This window comes from Bos grunniens, chromosome 12, assembly GCF_055505025.1.
Source record: "Bos grunniens cultivar Pamir isolate PY7600 chromosome 12, Bosgru_T2T1.0, whole genome shotgun sequence".
Taxonomy (NCBI): domain Eukaryota; kingdom Metazoa; phylum Chordata; class Mammalia; order Artiodactyla; family Bovidae; genus Bos; species Bos grunniens.
Genome location: NC_141176.1, coordinates 59,588,042 through 59,608,655, shown reverse-complemented (window position 1 = coordinate 59,608,655; position 20,614 = coordinate 59,588,042). Strand labels below are relative to the sequence as shown.

General features: G+C 37.9%; 1 long non-coding RNA gene across 2 annotated transcripts in view; it reads left to right on the top strand.

Moving 5' to 3' along the window:
• Positions 1-665: 665 nt before the first annotated feature.
• The window catches only part of LOC147361812 (uncharacterized), a 75,233-nt gene continuing 55,284 nt past the window's right edge, over positions 666-20,614 (top strand). For both annotated transcript variants that reach the window (XR_015137650.1, XR_015137649.1), the window contains exons 1-2: positions 666-746; positions 1,022-1,154. This is a non-coding gene — a long non-coding RNA (uncharacterized LOC147361812). The remainder of the gene's footprint in view (positions 747-1,021; positions 1,155-20,614) is intronic.

Here is a 20,614-nt window from a genome sequence, read left to right as displayed (position 1 = left end):
GATGGAAAATAACAGAAGTAGGAAGATTTGTTAGGTAGCTGTTGAGTAATCCAGACAAAACATAATCTGAGTGGAAGAGTAAAAATAATGAGAATTGGGTCCTTTGGGCAGCAATAGTTTGAACAGTAAAAAGAAAATTCCAAGAAAATGTATTATCTAAATTTTTTATATCTTAGAATATTGGATAGCTATTTTGTGTCTGTTCCTAGGACATTATGAGCATCATTGTGGCTGTTATATTGCATTTAGGATGTTTTCTATCAGATGAGACTTGTGAATGGCCAAACCTATGACCTGGTGCTCGTTTTACACAAACTTTCAAACCAGACATTTTTGAGCAGGTTACTACTCTGGTTTACCTATTATATAAAAATAGTGTTGTGGAAAATAGTAGAAACACTGGTGAAATGCAACTAGAATCTGGATGCTAGTTAATAATAATATGTCTATATCACTATACTTTTCATTTTGGCAAAGAAACCATAGTTATGATGGTAAGCAGAATAATGGCCCCCTTCCCAAAGCTGTCTGCATTCTAATCTCTGGAACCTGTGAATACATGATGTTAGGTGGCAAAGGAGAATTATGGCAGCAGATGGTATGAGGTTTGCTAATAGAGTGACTTTAAATTAGGGGGAATGACCTCGGTTAACCAGGTGGACTCAGTGTAATTACAGGTCCCTTAAATACGGAGAAGGAGGGCAGGAGGCTCAGTATCAAGTTAAGCAGAATGATCAAGATCCGTGGTAGGCAGGGGAAATTTCTCCCCCCTACCCCTCTTGTGAATTAGGTTTTTGGGTACACAGTGAAGACTAAGCATTTGGGCTTGACGTAGAAGATCAAAACAGCTTAGAGAGAGACAGAAAGGAGGTTCAGACTCTGCCTCCTGCATTAGCTTGAATTGCTTCCTAAATTGTTTTTTAGGAAACTTTAATTCAAAATCATCAATATGCCATTAAGGCATATTTGGGGCTGCCTACACTGGGCCACAACATTTGACTGGCTATTGCTGTCTTTGAAGATAAAAGGAAGGGACGCCAGTGCCCTTGAGAAGCTGGATGAGGCAAACAAACATTCTCTCCTGGAGCCTCCAGAAAAGATAACGGCACTGCAGACAACTTGAGACCCATTTTGAACTTCTGACCTCCCAAACTGTAAGTTAATAAATTTGTGTTGGTTTGAGTCGCTAATTTTGTGGTAACTTGTTATTGAAGTAATGAGAAATCCATACGGCTGTATAAGATGTTCATATTAGAAGAAACCGAGTAAAGAGTTTATGGAAAATCTCTAATGCCCTTGTGATATTTCTGCAAATCTTTTTCCAAAATGTTTGAAAAATTAGTTATTTTTCTCACTTTCTCACTCTCTGTCTCCCCTACTGTACCCCCATCTTCTGCAGTTTTAGGTATGTTCTGCTTTTAACTTTATTTTTTCCCTCTACTTATCTCCCACAGCCATGTCAATATGACATATTATAACCGAAAGTGGGATCCCACTGCTTGTTGCTTAAAAGCCATTGAAGAGGCCAGGCTGTTGGAAAGGAAAGTTTGCTTTATTTTTGATACTGCCACCTGGTGCGGAGGTAGGGAAGGGTATGTGCCTGTCCAAAGGCTGACTCTTCCCACCCCACCCCACCCCACCCCACCCCACCCCACCGGTAATCAGGGAGCAAGAGCTTTTATATACAGAGGGAGGGGGCTACATGCAGAAAGAGCAGTCAGCTCTGATAGTCATCTTGAAATTGGTCATCAGTGGTCTGACCAGCATCATCTGGATTGTTTTAGATACAGTTAGTGTTCAGTTTCAAGGTCCATTTGTTCCCATTTCCTTGAGGCCTGTTCTCAGAATTGTGGCTGCTTATGTCAGGACTACAGTCTGGTCATCATGTAGTTAACTTCTTCCACCTGGTGGGGTTTCAGTGTCTATAATAGAGAGCTCACAAGATACAGCTCAGAATATTATCAATAGACCCTGAGAAGGAACTAAATGTCCTTGACTCTTCTTAATGACTAGACTATTATTATTTGGTCTCCTTTGGTTCTTTTCCTTTACTTCTGTATTTTCTCACTTCTCAGGTTAAACTTATTCTTTGATTAAATTTTTTCACTGACAAAAGGCAGGCAGAGGGCATGGGGGGCAAGGACCATAGGGTCTTGCTCTGTTTCAATACCATAAGCTGCTTTTATTCATATTCTAATATTCTTATCTTACATGCGTTCCCAATCAGCTCACATGCTCTTTCTTGTACTCTAATGTTTCACCTGTAATTTCCAAAAGTAATCTTATAATTATCTTCCTATCCTCTATTTTGGAGAAGAAATGACAACCCAATCCAGTATTCTTGCCTGGAGAATCCCATGGATAGAGGAGCCTAGTGGGCTGAAGTCCATGGGGTCACAAATAGTTGGACACGACTGAAGTGACCATCCTCTATTTTACATTAACTCTTTCATGGTCACTATCATATATTCAACTGAAACAATTTGGAGACCTATCTGGATAATACTTTCTTCCACATGACTGCAATACCACAAGCCTAACAATTATTCCAAAAGTTGCCATAGCAATTCTTCTTTCTCATCCTCACATTTACTTTAAACTTTTCCTATAGACCCCTACTCCATTTATTTTCATTTTTAAAATATTTACATATGTATTTAGATGCCCTGGGTCTTAGTTGAAGTACTCAGGATCTTTGATCTTTTAATTGAGGCACATGACATCTAGTTCCCTGACCAGATTGAATCCAGGACCCCTACATTGGGAGCAGGAAGTCTTAGCCACTGGACCACCGGGAAAGTCCCTGCCAATTACTTTCAATATCCCTTACCATTTTTTGTGTTCTCTTTATAACAATATATTTTTTAATAACTTTGTGATGTTCCATAACATTAACCTAAAATGATATTTCACTATCAATGGTAATGTATTCTTTCAGTAGCTCATCCTTGCTTTCCATATCTGTTTTCTTTCTATATATCCAAGCGTGATGAATTCCTCTGTTTTCAAAAAGGCCATACTTTAAATACAGAACAATTTGTAGCATACATTTTGTTTATTTATTTATTTTTACATCGTAGCATATTTCACTATGGCTGCATTGTGTTGTTAGTAAAGTAATAATGCTGGTTAACGATGATACTGAGTTGATCTTTCCATGTTTTTCAATGAATGGTGTCTTTTTCTGTGATCTTCCACAAGATGAGATCAGTTAGCCACAGTTATATGTCTTGTTGTGTAGCTCCAGCACAGTATATCTCATATTGCATTATGACTGTTCATGTGTATATTTTCCATCTCTCCTACCCTCAAAGTAGCTACCGTGTCTTATCATTGCATGCTCAATAACTACAAACAATCTCAGTTCTCAATTGTGTGTAGGCCTCACTAAAGGGAGAAAAATTGGCCCAAAGAAGAAAAATTTAAGCTTGTTACAAACTGATTCTCTTTGCTGATCTGCATATGTCATAGTTTCATTATTTATATAAACTACTGGTTAGAATATGACTACATGTTGCCACAGTTTGCTAATTTTATGACATAGCAGCTGAATTTCATGGAAGACATGTTCTTGTTACAAAAATAGTTGATGCCCTCCAAGTCTTTTTCTGCTTTGGTCTTATTCAAGGCACAGGTGGTACTTATCTGGACACATCTGGATGCTTTAAAACTAATGAGAAGCTAGTTCAGCTTAGCAGATGCATACTTACGTGACACTATACACACTGACCTTACAGAATGCATTTCTAACATATTTAAGTTATTTATACCTCTATTTTAGTGTTTATTAATTGTGGTGAAAGTCACACGATAGAAAACATACTATTTTAACCATTTTTAACTGTATGGTTCAATGGCACTAAGTTGCTGCTGCTGCTGTCGCTTCAGTCGTGCCCTACTCTGTGCGACCCCATAGACGGCAGCCCACGAGGCTCCCCCATCCCTGGGATTCTCCAGTCAAGAACACTGGAGTGGGTTGCCATTTCCTTCTCCAATGCATGAAAGTGAAAAGTGAAAGTGAAGTCATTCAGTCGTGTCTGACTCTTAGCAACCCCATGGACTGCAGCCCACCAGGCTCCTCCATCCATGGGATTTCCCAGGCAAGAGTGCTGGAGTGGGGTGCCATTGCCTTCTCTGAATGGCACTAAGTACACCCACATTATTGTGCAACTCTCACCATCATCCATCTCCCAAACTTTTCACCTTTCAAACCGAAACTGTCCTCATTAAACACTAAGTCCCCATTTGCCCCTCTCCATCTGTACCCCTCCGCCCCAGGCCCCTGGCATCTACCAGTTTACTTTCTGACTCTGAATTTGACTAGCCTAGGTTTCTCATGTAAGTAGAATCAAACAGTATTTGTTCACAGCTTTTGATGCTGTATATATTTATACCTCTTGATACATCTCATGAATTCTCACTGCAGAGGCTAAGGTCCTGGTACAGAGGAGTACTATGTGTAAAATGAAAGTAAAAGAAATGGAAAGGTGGGAACTAATTCAGTTGGTGCTGGTGGTATAATTCAGAGAAAAAACAGTATGAACAGTGTGGATAAAGGGATCGTTTGAAACCCCTGTATGGCTAAGAGGATAGTTCTGTTATTGCTGAAGAATATTAGTCATTCATACATGTAAATGTCATTTGGCTCTGCCTTTTGTTGTACTCAAGATTCTACTTTATGGTAATATGAAAAGAAACCTGTGAGATACTAAAAACTATAAAATTGCTCATTTCATTGTCAAGTAGATGAGGTGCAATGAGGCAACAAATGTACTAAAAAGAACAATGCACACAAAAAGAGGGAAGCTGGATTTTAATCTTGTTTTCCAATTAGATTCTGTATAATTTGGAGAAAGCATCTCTTCTGTGACAACTTCAGTTATATTTTTATATAAAATAATACTTAATGTTGGTTGATGATGAAGTAAATAGGCCAGTGTCACGGGGTTAATGTTATCAATACTTAGGCTCCAGTAGGTCTCTGGGCTACTGTGCTTATGGTCATCAAGTAGTTAATTTCCTCCATTTGATAAAAACCACTCAGGAAATTTGTTTCAGATACTACTATTTAGGTACGCTAAGGCAAGATATGGGGATGGAGTGTGTCCTGGCAAATCCTCCTAGTGTCTTACTCGGTTACAATTTCCTTTGGGTGTTTTTCTTTTTAAATTATTTATTATTTGGCCATGTCAGATCTTTTGTGGCAGCATGGGGACTCTTTGCTAACTTCATATGAACTGTCCTTTGTTTTTATTCAAGCAATTAAGAACTATTAAAGCATAAATTGTAAAAAAAAAAATGTTTAACAATATTTAACTACTATATTCATGATATTTTTAAAAGTATTACCCCTTTACATCTCATAAAAAGCGATGCAAACCTAGAAGCCAAAAAACAAATTTGAGTTTACTTATACACAAAAATTGAATTCCCTTTTAATAGATGATCATTAATTGATTTAAGTTCACAGATATCTGAAAATGTTACACCTGGAAACTTGTAAGTTGAAGATTAAGCAGGCATCAGTGTTTAGTAACAAAATCTAGCACATCCACTTTGTAGGTACATGCACAGCATATAAAAGCTATTAGCCTCAAATCTTTTTATCTTCGATGGTGTTCATGGCTCATGCCCGCAGAAATCTAAGGTAAAAGAAAGCATGTACTTTTGAGGGCATGGTATTTTGTGTGCAAATTATTTTCAGCTGGATCCTTCAGTAAACCATCCTTGGGAAGGAAATGTTGGAAAGTGTTTTTTGATAAAAGAAGTATTGGGTTAGGCAAAAAATTTGTTCATGTTTTTCATGCTATCTTATGGAAAACATGAACCAACATTTTGGCCAACCCAATTAATTCAAAAATTGAAATGAGAATAAAAGAGAAATTAAGAGTATTTGAATAATAGTGTTTTGGTCTCATTTTTTACAAGTCAAACTATCTGGCTTCATTTTACCCATTGTAACAATGAGGAATTTGGATTGGAAGACTTTTATATTCCTTTCCCACTTCAGTGTTTCTGATTCTGTGCTTCCATATTCCCTTCCTAAAGTTATAATTTTGTTACAGTTGCTCTGCCTGCCATGTGGGGAAAGATTATATAAAAGACCTCAGGTACTCAGGTACCAAATAACAGCAGTATTTATTAACTGTTTATTCTCTCTTTTCAGGTCTTTGTGCTATGAAAACAAAGGGCTTGGGTCAGGTTAGAAATTTCACTTTTGATCAATAACCTCTGTCTTTATTCAGAGTTAACTCCTTTCTATAAAACTTGTCTCTTGATTTCTTTACTTTTTTTTCCGTCTGCTCCTAATATAACTGAATGTGTTGCATGGCTAAATATGTCTAGGAAGAAAGGATGATGTATAAGGTTTTAAGATAATAACTTTTCAAACCAATTTTATTGAGTAGATATTCATTTAAGGCCTCCTTATGTTCAGAGCATTTCATGAGATATTTTAATGCAGAAGTGATGAGAATCAATGTTGATTAAATTTATTTTAAAATAGTAGAGTAGAATCTCAAATATGAATAGTATCAGTTTAAAATGCTAGTCACTTACCTATGTCATCACATTTGTCTAATATATATATGAAAGATTAAAAGTGTTTATATAAATAATATAAAACCCCAAAGCAAATCCAAGACTGAGTTTCACAGTGCTGAAACCACACCATTTAGATTGGGACTTGAACTCATGGGCCAAGACTTGAACCCTGCCAAAACCCAGATTTGGATTTTAAATTCACTGTCTTTTAATAAAGATCACACACCTGCAGGACTTAATTTTAAGATCTTGATGTCTCCTCACAGAAAGAATTCAGTAAGACACAAAATGATAGGTAAGAAGTGAATTTATTTAGAGAGATACACATTCTACAAACAGAACACAATCCATCTCAAAAGGCAATAATGGCTTGAGGAGAAACGCTTTCCACAGACAGTATGTGGGCCATCTCAGAAAGTAAGAGGCACCAAAATATGGGATGATTAGTTTTAATGGGCTGGGTAATTCCATAGGCTAATGGATGGGAGGATTATTCCAACCTTTGGGGTAAGGGGCAGAGTTTTCTAGGAATTAGGCCATGCCCATATTTTGGTCTTTTATGGTTAACCTCCAAACTGTCATGATGCCTACGGGGTGTGTCATTTAGCATATGCTAATGTATTACAATGAGGCTCAAGGTCCACTGGAAGTTGAATCTTTCATCTTGGATCTCATTGGTTCTGGCCAGTTTATGTCTGTCCTTAAGGCCTATGCCATTCTTTTAAAGATTGCTCCCTGCCCACTTCCCTCATTTCATTTTGACCATTAATACACTTAGTGCCCATATACTAACAGAAATGTAATAACTTTAATGCCCATATTACATCTAAGGTCATATAAAGTTAGTAAATGATAATGCCATAATTTACTTTGTGAGGCAGTTGAGACTTAGTATAGGGTATCTAAATGTCATCATTTTGTTTTTAGACACTAATATAGCAAAAATAAGTTAAACAATTTCTACCAATTGATTTCTAAATTAGGAAAAAAGTTCACATACACTCATAATTTATCATATACATCTTTAGCTTATGCTTTTTATGCTCTTAATACTGTGTTAAGACTACTAAGTAGACAGTAAAACCAAATCGTCCATTTCTAAGATCCTTGCTTTGAACAGGCACTATAAAACTGGGCAAGAGAGAATGAAACACAAAAAGTCTATGGCAAGATTTTATATGTAATTGTCTTTTTTAAATTGCAGTGTTTTTTAATCTGCATAATATAAGATAGTATCTATTATAAAAATATGATTAACTATAATGCACAAAGTATATCCCTTCAGAGGCTTGCTTCATGGCAAAGGAAATGTGTTTAAAATATGAGGCATAATTTCTTAGTAAGCCTAGGGATGTAAACAAAACAAAAGAGAAAAAGAAAAAGGATAGATCATCTAGGGCAAGCTCCAAAAAGGGAATAAAACACCCTCTTAATTGCTAGCATACTAAAACGCCATATGTGTCTTAAAGTAACAATCCTATAACAAATACTTAAATGTGGTGTTTTATGTTAGGATGGTTTGGCTGTTTAACATGCAGTGGTATTCATACACACCTCACCCACTCTCTTTCTAATACAAAATAGTCTACTCAGAGTACAGAGAAATACAAGAGACTGAACTATTTGTTGGAAAAGACAATAGATTTTGTGTTCTTCAAATGTGCTATTTAAGAAAAGGCAGGGCTTCCAGCTCTACTCCTTATTGTAATTCTACAGGCCCTAAAGCCTTGTTATAATGTATCAGACTACAATGTAACTAATTATGCTGATGGAGTTCATAACATGATAAATGTCTTATTTTCACTCTGCAAGCAGTCCGTTTGCTAAAAGAAGTGGAAGAAAATTAAGATGACTAGAGGGTTTTCACCTCTATTGTTAAAGCATTTGTGATGAGGACATGCAAGCAATCAGAGCCAGCCCTAGTTTGCAAAGATGACCTCAATACTCCTCATTAAAATGCTAACTTCTACTGATTTTGAGATGACTGCAGAAATAAATAGAATTTACCATTATATTGAGGCCAAGTCTCCCCTGGAAGGAGTAGTGACCTTAGTGTTTTCTTTGCCTATTCAATCAATACCACTATGGGTTTTGCTAAATGCATAAAGATTCATATTTATTCCATAAAAATACAATGAGTCAATATTATATCCTACATCCTAGTCTTCCTCTGATATTTCAATTTATATTTTTGGATGAGTGGGGTTAATTATCTCCTACTTATGCATGTGAAAGTGGCTTGTTATTTTTACCTAATTTGTTTTTGTGTTCTATAGATCATTTATAGAATTTAATCTTCTCTATATAAATAGAAAGCAGTTCTGTTCCTCTTTGTGTTCATATATACAGATCGTTGGGGAGGAAGGCATTTTACTCTACTCTCCTATGTTTTCCTGGGTAGACTGCAGAATTAAGTTGATGTGAGTCAGATTAACAGGAGAAAATCAAACAAAAGTTTAATAACATGCATACATATGGGCGAGATCTAGAAAAACCGAGGAGTAACTAAAGACAGTGTTCAGAGTCCTCATCTTAAATACCTTCCTCAGCTAAATAGCGGAGAAGGCAATGGCACCCCACTCCAGTACTCTTGCGACTTCACTTTCACTTTTCACTTTCATGCATTGGAGAAGGAAATGGCAACCCACTCCAGTATTCTCGCCTGGAGAATCCCATGGACGGAGGAGCCTGGTGGGCTGCCGTCTCTGGGGTCGCACAGAGTCGGACACGACTGAAGTGACGCAGCAGCAGCAGCAGCAAAGAGGTTTCCCTGGTGGCTCATAGGTTAAAGCATCTGCCTGCAATGCGGGAGACGTGGGTTCGATCCCTGGGTCGGGAATATCCCCTGGAGAAGGAAATGGCAACCCACTCCAGTATTCTTGCCTGGAGAATCCCATGGACGGAGGACCCTGGCGGGCTACAGTCCAGAGGGTCTAAAAAGAGTCGGACGCGACTGAATGACTTCACTTTCACTTTTCACTTTTTCAGCTAAAGACAAAGGAGGATGTTGAGGGTAGTGGTTTTGGACTTTGTAAATGGGAGTGATGAAATCCACATGGAGATAGAAAAACAAAGTATTGATAAACAAATGTTTGTTGTGCCTTGTTGAGATGATGGGGCAGAGTGGACTCTCACCTCTAAGCCCCATTATCCCCACCACACCTATCCCATATTCACTGCAGATATCTCTCCTGAGAGCTCTATTCTGGAACAGACTCTCCATCTAAGTTCTTTAGGCACCTAAGGAGGAGGTACAAATTTCTCACTTTTGGATTTTGATTATTTTCAGTGTGAAGTAAGCCACATGCCTGTTGACTGAAGAAAAACACACAACCTAAAAGTGTAAGTTTATATTTTATTCAGGAAACTTACTGAGGACTGCAGCCTTGGAGACAGCCTCTCAGATAGCTCTGAGGAACTCTGGCAAAGGGGTCAGGGTGAAGTTAGAAGCTTTTGCTGAAAATGCATAAACAAAAATAAATGTGTAGTTGAATATCAAAAGATTACTGCAATCACAAGAAAATATGTATCAAGTTAATGATTTTAGTGCTAGTCTACATATGGGAAAGTACAAGAGTCTGGATTTATTGAAATTATTTCTTAGATAAGCATCTTAACTAAGTAGGACCAGTATGATGTTTTCCTCCATCCTGAATTCCCCTCAGGGAACGTCATCAAAGGTGAATGCAGTGACTGTTGGACTGATGCAGGGCAACATTCTTTGTTTATAGGAAGGCTAGGCAACTTCTTTCATTTACTGACATGACAGGCTCCATTTTTTTTTTTTGTCTGCATGTCAGAGACATTTTTGGGTGGCAAATACTGCTTCCCTACAGTTTATATTAGAGCAGGAGAAAAAACTAAACTAGATTCAGGGAAAGAATTTTGTTCATCATGTCCGTGGTATTTAATGTGTTCTTTGGAAAATATTAAGTATTGTATAGGTAGAAATGTAGCTTTCACAGGATTTAACTTCTTAAATATTTATAATATGTGATTATTTGTCTTTTTTGTCCTTTTCCTTTTTTTTTTTTCTTTTTACACTATATTAAACCATGTAGTGGGAGGAAGCAAGGAAGAAAAATGTAAATATGGCTACCTTAATTTTTTTGAAGTCAATTCTGGCAGTAATATTCTATAAATTCATGTGGAAGAATATTCTTAAGTCAAAAACCCTGTTAGAATTGGAGCCTCCCTATTAGAGGAAAGAATATAAAAACTCAGGAAGACACTCAATCCACACTGTTAACTTGGGACAAAAGCCATGTTTAGGTTGATAACATGTGAAAAGACATTGCAAATTCAAATATATATATATATATATATGATATATATATATAAATGATAAAAAGATAGAAATGACACAAGATACCAGATGCCATTGGAATAATTTTTTTAAACTTTTATTGTGTAAATTTATAAGCAACATTACATTTGTACCTATATGCCTAGCTTATTTTATTTAACATAATTGTCTTCACAGTTAACCGATGTAGCATATGTCAGAATTTCATTCCTTTTAAGGCTGAAAACTATTCCATTGTATATACACAGCACATTTATCTGTCAATGGACATTATACCTTTTCTAGCTTTTGGCTACTGTTAATAATGCTACTATGAAAATGGGTGTATAGCTAGCTATCTTAGTCCTTGATTTCAATTCTTTTTGGTATATACACAGAAGTGGAGTTACTGGATCATATAATAATTCAACTCTTACTTTTTTGAGAACCTGCCATTATTGAAAATAAAAATATCCCATTTTCTATTCTGGAATAATTATCATTTATTTTCATAAATATTTGTTTTAAGACTTCAAACTTAACTATATTAATTTGTTAAAAGGAGTAAAAGGTAAACCTTTTTAAGGCATTGCATGTATTTATACCAGTCCAATCTGAGAAAACTATTATCTTTGAATTTCATAATGGTATAGTGCAAATGATTAATACTTAGCTTTTTACAATGTGGATATTGGTTAAATGTTTGTGGTGACCCAGCAGACGGTTAGACCACACCCTCACCTATAATCGGTTTGAAAGTCAAGTCTGATGCCACACATGCATCAAGAATATGAAATGCTTTATTAGAACTTAGAGCACCTATTTTCTCTCTCTACTTCTAAAATTTATTCGCTATGTGATATTAAAAAGCTGATGAACCTAATCATGATGTTTAAGAAGATTCTAAAAGGATATTTTAAGGGACTTTCCTGGTAGTCCAGTGATTAATACTCTGTACTCCCAATGCAGGGAGCCTGGGTTCAATTCCTGGTCAGGGAACTAGATCACACCATCCTCAGTTAATGATCCTATCCTACATACCACAACCAAGACCTGGTACAGCCAAATAAATAAGTAGTATTCTAAAAGATTTAAAAAATGTTTTACATTAAATAGCTAAGACTCCTTTGAGGTATTACAATAGTTGATCCCAGGCAGTCTGTGCCTCAGAATCCATGTGCTTAAGCCTTTCAAGCCTTTCATGACACCATCCCACTCAGATACTATCCACGACTCTGATTCAGCTCACACTCCATCCCTTACTACTATCGACTAAAATAATAATCACAACCTAAAGGATGAGAATCTGTTGTCTTCTGTCAGAATTTTTAGGACTTTAAGACCAGGAGACAGCATCTCAAAGCATTTCAAGTGACACTTAAAGAACTGTTTCAAAGAGGTGGGGAGGAATCGGGTTGTATAGAAGATTGCAACAAGGGGCAGATAGTCTGAGCTTATTGTTAATTAAGGAAAACCAGATATCTCAAATTAAGGAACCATCCCCATGGAAAAGAAATGCAAAAAAGCAAAATGGCTGTCTGGGGAGGCCTTACAAAAAGCTGTGAAAGGAAGAGAAGAGAAAAGCAAAGGAGAAAAGGAAAGATATAAGCATGCAGATAAAGAATGCAGAGTTCAAAAGAAGAGCAAGAAGAGATAAGAAAGCCTTCCTCAGTGATCAATGCAAAGAAATAGAGGAAAACAACAGAATGGGAAAGACTAGAGATCTCTTCAAGAAAATTATAGATACCAAGGGAACATTTCATGCAAAGACGGGCTTGATAAAGGACAGAAATGAAGTGGACCTAACAGAAGCAGAAGATATTAAGAAGAGATGGCAAGAATACACAGAACAACTGTACAAAAAAGATCTTCAAGACCCAGATAATCACGATGGTGTGATCACTCACCTAGAGCAAGACATTCTGGAATGTGAAGTCAAGTGGGCCTTAGAAAGCATCACTAAGAACAAAGCTAGTGGAGGTGATGGAATTCCAGTTGAACTATTTCAAATCCTGAAAGATGATGCTGTGAAAGTGCTGCACTCAATATGCCAGCAAATTTGGAAAACTCAGCAGTGGCCACAGGACTGGAAAAGGTCAGTTTTCATTCCAATCCCAAACAAAGGCAATGCCAAAGAATGCTCAAACTACCGCACATTTGTACTCATCTCACATGCTAGTAAAGTAATGCTCAAAATTCTCCAAGCCAGGCTTCAGCAATACATGAACTGTGAACTTCCTGATGTTCAAACTGGTTTTAGAAAAGGCAGAGGAACCAGAGATCAAATTGCCAACATCCAGTGGATCATGGAAAAAGCAAGAGAGTTCCAGAAAAGCATCTATTTCTGCTTTATTGACTATGCCAAAGCCTTTGACTGTGTGGATCACAATAAACTGTGGAAAATTCTTCAAGAGATGGGAATACCAGACCACCTGACCTGCCTCTTGAGAAATCTGTATGCAGGTCAGGAAGCAACAGTTAGAACTGGACATGGAACAACAGACTGGTTCCAAATAGGAAAAGGAGTACATCAAGGCTGTATATTGTCACCCTGCTTAATTAACTTATATGCAGAGTACATCATGAGAAACGCTGGACTGGAAGAAACACAAGCTGAAATCAAGATTGCCAGGAGAAATATCAATAACCTCAGATATGGAGATGACACCACCCTTATGGCAGAAAGTGAAGAGGAACTAAAAAGCCTCTTGATGAAAGTGAAAGAGGAGAGTGAAAAAGTTGGCTTAAAGCTCAACATTCAGAAAACTAAGATCATGGCATCTGGTCCCATCACTTCATGGGAAAAAATGAGGAAACAGTGTCAGACTTTACTTTTTTGGGCTCCAAAATCACTGCAGATGGTGACTTTAGCCATGAAATTAAAAGACGCTTACTCCTTGGAAAGAAAATTATGACCACCCTAGATAGCATATTGAAAAGCAGAGACATTACTTTGGCAACAAAGGTCCGTCTAGTCAAGGCTATGGTTTTTCCTGTGGTCATGTATGGATGTGAGAGTTAGACTGTGAAGAAGGCTGAGCACCAAAGAATTGATGCTTTTGAACTGTGGTGTTGGAGAAGACTCTTGAGAGTCCTTTGGACTGCAAGGAGATCCAACCAGTCCATTCTGAAGGAGATCGGCCCTGGGATTTCTTTGGAAGGAATGATGCTAAAACTGAAACTCCAGTTTTTGGCCACCTCATGCAAAGAATTGACTCATTGGAAAAGACTCTGATGCTGGGAGGGATTGGGGGCAAGAGGAGAAGGGGACGACAGAGGATGAGATGGCTGGATGGCATCACTGACTTGATGGACGTGAGTCTGAGTGAACTCTGGGAGTTGGTGATGGACAGGAAGGCCTGGCGTTTTGCGATTTATGGGGTCTCAACGCGAGTCGGACACGACTGAGCAACTGAACTGTACTGAGTGCTTTTCTGTGTATGAGAAGATGCAAGAGTCTGGGCTCACTGAAATCATTCCTTTCATATACATTTCAGCTATCTGGAGCCAGAATCCTGCATTGATTTTTCACATCCTTAGTTTCTTGCTCACCATAGGGAGTGATAGCAGCCTGATAACTGCCAGATTGCAGGCATTGTTCTTCCTGGGCATCCTCTGGGTTCACATTTGGAGGACCACAGTAGCTGATGACTGTGATATCCTTGTTTATTGATATGGCAAATACTCTGTTTCAAATTATGTGCTCTTGAACAGCACCCATAACCATTGTGTTCCTGAGCTTCTATATCTGTAAAATGGAAGTAGTAAGGCCCTACCGATAGATTTAAAGTTAGTATATGTAAAAATTAAAGTTAATATATGTAAAACACTCAGAACATTGTCTGGCATGTAGTACAACTTACAAGTGCTATTTATTTGCAGAGAGTTGAAAAAAAAAAAAAAAAACAACCCACTTTTATGAAGACCGCTTTTTCAAAACAAAGTAAATATTTGTATTTAATTTCTCAGAAGAGCAGTTCTTCAGTTCAATTTATCTCTTTTTTTCTTAACATCTTATTTTATAAGAAATGTAAATAAACTTAGCTCAGAATAAAAGTTAAGAACTTAATATGCCACCTTAGAGCATCTTTCATACTTTTTCTAGAAGTAAATAAATCATCAAAGAGATCCTATTGGTTCTCTTTATAAATATCACTTATTATTCCACCCCCTGTTGTTCTGAACTTGACAGCAGGTTCTTAAACCTAGCAAATCTGTCAAAGTAATAATTACAGGCAAACTGCTTCAATAATAATTTCAACACATAGGCATCCTGGACCTACTTTTTAAAATGTGAATAACTGATATTTGCCTTGGAGTTACCACACTGTCATAACCAGACCTATGACTCTAGTGTCAGAATTATGATTCTAATGTCGTTAACACAAATGTCTTTTATTTCAAGACACAGGAATTTTCACATGGTAGCAGTCAACTCAAGGTTTCCTCCAAGCTTTGGATTTTGTCTTGGGGGAAGAGGTTTGACTGTATAGGAGAGCACAATTTGCCACCCCAAAATGTCTCTCTAGCATGAGATTGTTTCAAGTTGAAAACAATCTGTGTGGGTGTGTGCTGAGTCACTGAAGTCATGTTTGACTCTTTGCAACACTATGGACCAGGCTTCTCTGTCCATGGGATTCTCCAGGCAAGAATGCTGGAGTGCGTTGCCATGCCCTCCTTCAGGGGATCTTCCTGACCCAGGGACTGAACCTACATCTCATACATATATCACACTAGCAACAGATTCTTTACCACTAGCACCACATGGGAAGCATATGTGCTAGGAAAACAACCTAGGTCCAAAAGATCTAGGAAGATACTTTGACTTTCCCCTTATCCACCTAAAATAATTTGTTAAATAAAGAACTCCCTGATTCCAGCTATCACCAGAAATATCTGTGAAGAATAAGGACTACTCACAGTGAAGGGAACTCAGCAGGACCTAGAAATTAGTTTACACTGTAATCCTTTGTCTCTACATGACCCAGTAAATATTTGTTTACTCAAATACATTCATTCCATCTCTATGTGAATTTCCTCCCTCTTTTGAGGTCTCAAACCATTATCTCCAATATCTTCTTTATTCTTTAGCTGAAAATGCTAATTACAGTGACGTCTTCGGTCATTTTAGTGAGTTACTCAGTTTTCCTGGTCTCTCCCCTGTATTGTTGTTCAGTCACTCAGTTGTGTCTGACTCTTTGCAACTCCATGGATTGTAGTGAGATGGGAATCCGAGTTCTTGTCTGCAGAGGTGAAGAATGGAATCCATGAACACACAAGCACTCATGGTAGCAAGTGAATAGGATCTTTTAAAGAGGAGGAAAGTACAAGGCTCTCAGCATAGACTCTGAGAGGGGGTAAGGAAACTGTAAGTCCCTCAAAGTGGGACTTATAGAAGTTTTTACATCCTTCTTTAAATCACATTGTCACATGAGTGTATGTTCCTCGGTTCTTTGTCTCATCACAACAAAGATTTGGAGCAACGGACGTTAAAGCCCTTGCCCTGTCACAGCTCTCCAGTCTTGGACAAATCGTGTTATAGCTCTTAGGCAAATCAGTGTTACAGCTCTATTTTATTTAGAAGATAGAAGGAGAATCCATGCTCAAAGCGTGAGGGCATGCCAACCCAAAGACTCGAAGAGAAGACAGTGGAGAAGCGCATGGGGGAGGGAGAGAGAGAGAATGAGAGAGGGAGAGAGAGAGAAGGAGCATATGCATGCAGGAGAGAAAGAGAGCAAGAAAGCGCTTTGGCTCCTCCTCTTATATGTTTTTTCCTCCACCTGGGCCTGCCCTATGCAAATTGGGCTTAGCCAGGAGTGCTGTTTGTTCTACCTGAAGTCTTCACTCTGGTCCTCAGACTTCCTCTGACCTTCCTTTGTTCTATTTCCATGGGCTTTCCCCTTCCTTGTCTTTTAGCCACCGCCATTTTGGACTCCTTTTCCCTATTGTACCTACCTATTCAAAAGCAGAGACATTACTTTGCCAACAAAGGTTCGTCTAGTCAAGGCTATGGTTTTTCCTGTGGTCATGTATGGATGTGAGAGTTGGACTGTGAAGAAGGCTGAGCACCAAAGAATTGATGCTTTTGATTTGTGGTGTTGGAGAAGACTCTTGAGAGTCCCTTGGACTGCAAGGAGATCCAACCAGTCCATTCCGCAGTTCAAAAACATCAATTCCTCAGCACTCAGTCCTCTTTATGGAACTCTCACATCCATACATGACTACTGGAAAAGCCATTGCTTTGACTGTACAAACTCACCTTTGTCAGCAAAGTGATGTCTCTGCTTTTTAATATGCTGTCTAAGCCTGTCATAGCTTTTCTTCCAAGGAGCAAGCATCTTTTAATTTCATGGCTGCAGTCACTCTCTGCAGTGACTTTGGAGCCCAAGAAATAGTTTATCACTATTTCCAGTTTTTCCCCTTTTATTTGCCTTGAAGTGATGGGACCAGATGGCATGATATTCATTTTTTGAATGTTGAGTTTTAAGCCAGCTTTTTTACTATCTTCGTTCACCTTCATCAAGAGGCTCTTTAGTTCCTCTTTGCTTTCTGCCATTAAAGTGATGTCATCTGCATCTGAGATTATTGTTATTTCTCCCTGCAATCTGATTACAGCTTGTGCTTCATCTAGCCCAACATTTTGCATGATGTACTCTGCATATAAGTTAAATAAGCAGGGTGACAATATACACCCTTGACCTACTCTTTTCTCAATTTTGAACCAGTCCATTGTTCCATGTCTATTTCTAACTTGCTTCTTGACGTGCACACAGGCCTCTCAGGAAATTGTTACAGTGGTCTGGCAATCTGATCTCTTTAAGAATTTCCCACAGTTTTTTGTGATCCACACAACCCAAGGCTTTAGCATAGTCAATGAAGCAGAAGTAGATATTTTTCTTTAATTCCCTTGCTTTTTCTTTGAGCCACTGGATATTGGCAATTTGATCTCAAGTTGGCAATTTTATCTTTCCCATATATACATGTTATTAAAATTTGTTTGTTTTTCTCCTGTCAATCTAGCTCATGTCAAATTCTTTCTTAGAACAGAAAGAAAAATTAGAATGGTAGAGGAAAATTTCTTCAACTGTATATAAGTAACTGTCTTTCATTCCATGGGTAATTACCTACACTAAGGATAATCTTCGCTTTAGTTGAGAAATGCAAAAGAGATACACTAGACCTCAGAGCCCTGAAAGGCACATAAAAAATTTGTGTTGGGCAGCATCTACCAGGGCCACAAAGCCCATATTCGAGTCCTAAGAAAGAACCTGGAGTCAGTGACAGACACAATGGATAAGGTGGACCTTTCATGTCTTGAAACGTCCTGGAGTAACACCCCATCATGTACAGCAGAGGCAGGCAAAATGAGGCTGCAGTCTCCCCATCCTGAGCAAAGGGGATATTGCCAGTTATGGGGGAATTGATATCCAATTGGCTCATTGGTTACTAGGAAAACTAGCAGAGGGGCACACCCCTCAACACTCCTTTGATAAGACCAATCACTAGCTAGGGCCTGGGGAAAGTACATAGGAAGGTCAGTCATGTGAGAAGGTGTAAGTGAAGCAGGCTCTGGTCTAGCAGGGGATGTACAGAGAGCAAGAGAACCACCACCTAGAGTGGCCTGACCATACAGTTTGGATGTTAGAATTGCAGTTACAGATCAACTACTTTATGTGTTCATGAAATCCTCACTGACAAGCATTGTGTGACACTCGTGGTCTCTGTTTAAACTTCAGAGTTTCTTCAGAGTATCCTCTCTCCTACAACAATCCCACTAAAATAAAGTTGTAATTTTGGTAGGATTGTTTTACTTCATTTCAGATTCCACAGCTTTAAACTGGGTTTCTGCAGAAATGTCAGTTAGAAAACTCTCAAGGAGATTTCACTTCTCCCATCACCATGCACAGATGGAATTTTGACTTAAAGTGAACCTGTTTATAGACAGAGGAGTTCTCTTTATTTTACACACACACACACACACACACACACACACACACAATTCCAGTATTGCTTTCAATTCAGTTCAGTCACTCAGTCAGGTCTAGAAAAATGCTAACTGTGGACCTCCATGTATTCATTTAACAAGGGCTTATTCCAAGTTTACTGAGTTTTAGCCCAAGCTATCCCTCTGTAAACAGAAAAAATAAAAATAAAAAGTTGCCTGCAAGTCCAGTAAACAAAGAATGTTATCTTCCATTAAGCCATCAGCCTGAGCAGCCACTCCTGATGGTACACCCTGAGGGGAATTCAGGATGGAGAAAAACAGAATCCTGGCCCTAGATAGTCAAGCTGCTTATCTAAGGAATAAGCCCAGAGTCTTGCATCTTCCCATATGTAGAAAAGCACTATAGTCATTTATGTGAGATCTATTTTTGTGTGTGTGATTAGCAGTAACCTTTTGATGTTCAACTGCATATCGTTTTTTGTTTTTTCTTTTTTCTAAGCAAAATCTTCTCTATACTCAGACTCCAACCTTCCCTCTTTGGAATAGTTTCTAAAAGTAACCAGAGTGACTAATTCCCATGCTATAGTCCTCAGTAAGGTATCCAAATAAAACATAACTCTCAGCTTTTAGGGTACGCGTTGTTTTGCTTGATTTTTTTTTTTTTGATAGGCATTTCTGATGCTGTACATCTGCTTGTATAAAATAGTATCTCAAATAGAAATGTAAAAAATTAGAAAAGGTCCCAAACTGTTAATATTGTAATTGTTAAATGTAACATGCTCAAATGTTTCTGAGCTGCATTTATATTTCCATATCGTTTCTGAAGTATATTTTTATATTGAATACAATACTTAAGACATGGAAATTTATGATATTCTGAAAGCTCCTATAATTTGAAAGTGACTAAGGATTAGTAAGAAAAACCCCAAATATAATAATGCTTACATATTCAGTGACAAGCATGCAGCCTACCCTTAGCAGCAAAAATACATATTTATGGCTGTCTCATGTTTGCCTGTAGAACTTCTGTATCCTTAGAAACAAAGATTCCCAAAGGATCACCTGAATAGCATTCCAGAAATGCTGATTCCAGAGGCTACTGACAATGATTCAATAATCCCTAATACAGGGATCGAGAATTTTGTAAATTAACCTTCTTAAGAGATATTGATGATCATTGAGATCTGGAACTGCAAGTCTAAAAAACATATTCAAGCTAAATGTATTTAGCATGGGGATGAACAGTTCCCAAAGTGCCCTAATGTGTGCTCATATTTCACTCCATGCTAAGCCATTTCAAAAGGTCAAATGTGAGATAATAGAGTTATACACCAAAATCGGATCTAATGTGCTTCTGCACTTCACTTTCTGCACCCAACACATGGAATATATGATTGGGCATATTTACTTGGCCATGACTCTCTCATTCACACTTGTTTGGAAGAACAAATTAAAATGCTTTGGATAATGTCTGCATTATTTTGAATCAGCCTCTCATATGCACTCACACATACACAGATATATGTACATAAACACAGGTACACACAGGTGTACATTTGTGCACCCAGCCTTTTGATGAAAGTGAAAGTGGAGACTGAAAAAGTTGGCTTAAAGCTTAATATTCAGAAAATGAAGATCATGGCATCTGGTCCTATCACTTCATGGGAAATAGATGGGAAAACAGTGGAAACAGTGTCAGACTTTATCTTTGGGGGGCTCCAAAATCACTGCAGATGGTGACTGCAGCCATGAAATTAAAAGACGCTTACTCCTTGGAGGGAAAGTTATGACCAACCTAGAAAGCATATTCAAAAGCAGAGACATTACTTTGCCAACAAAGG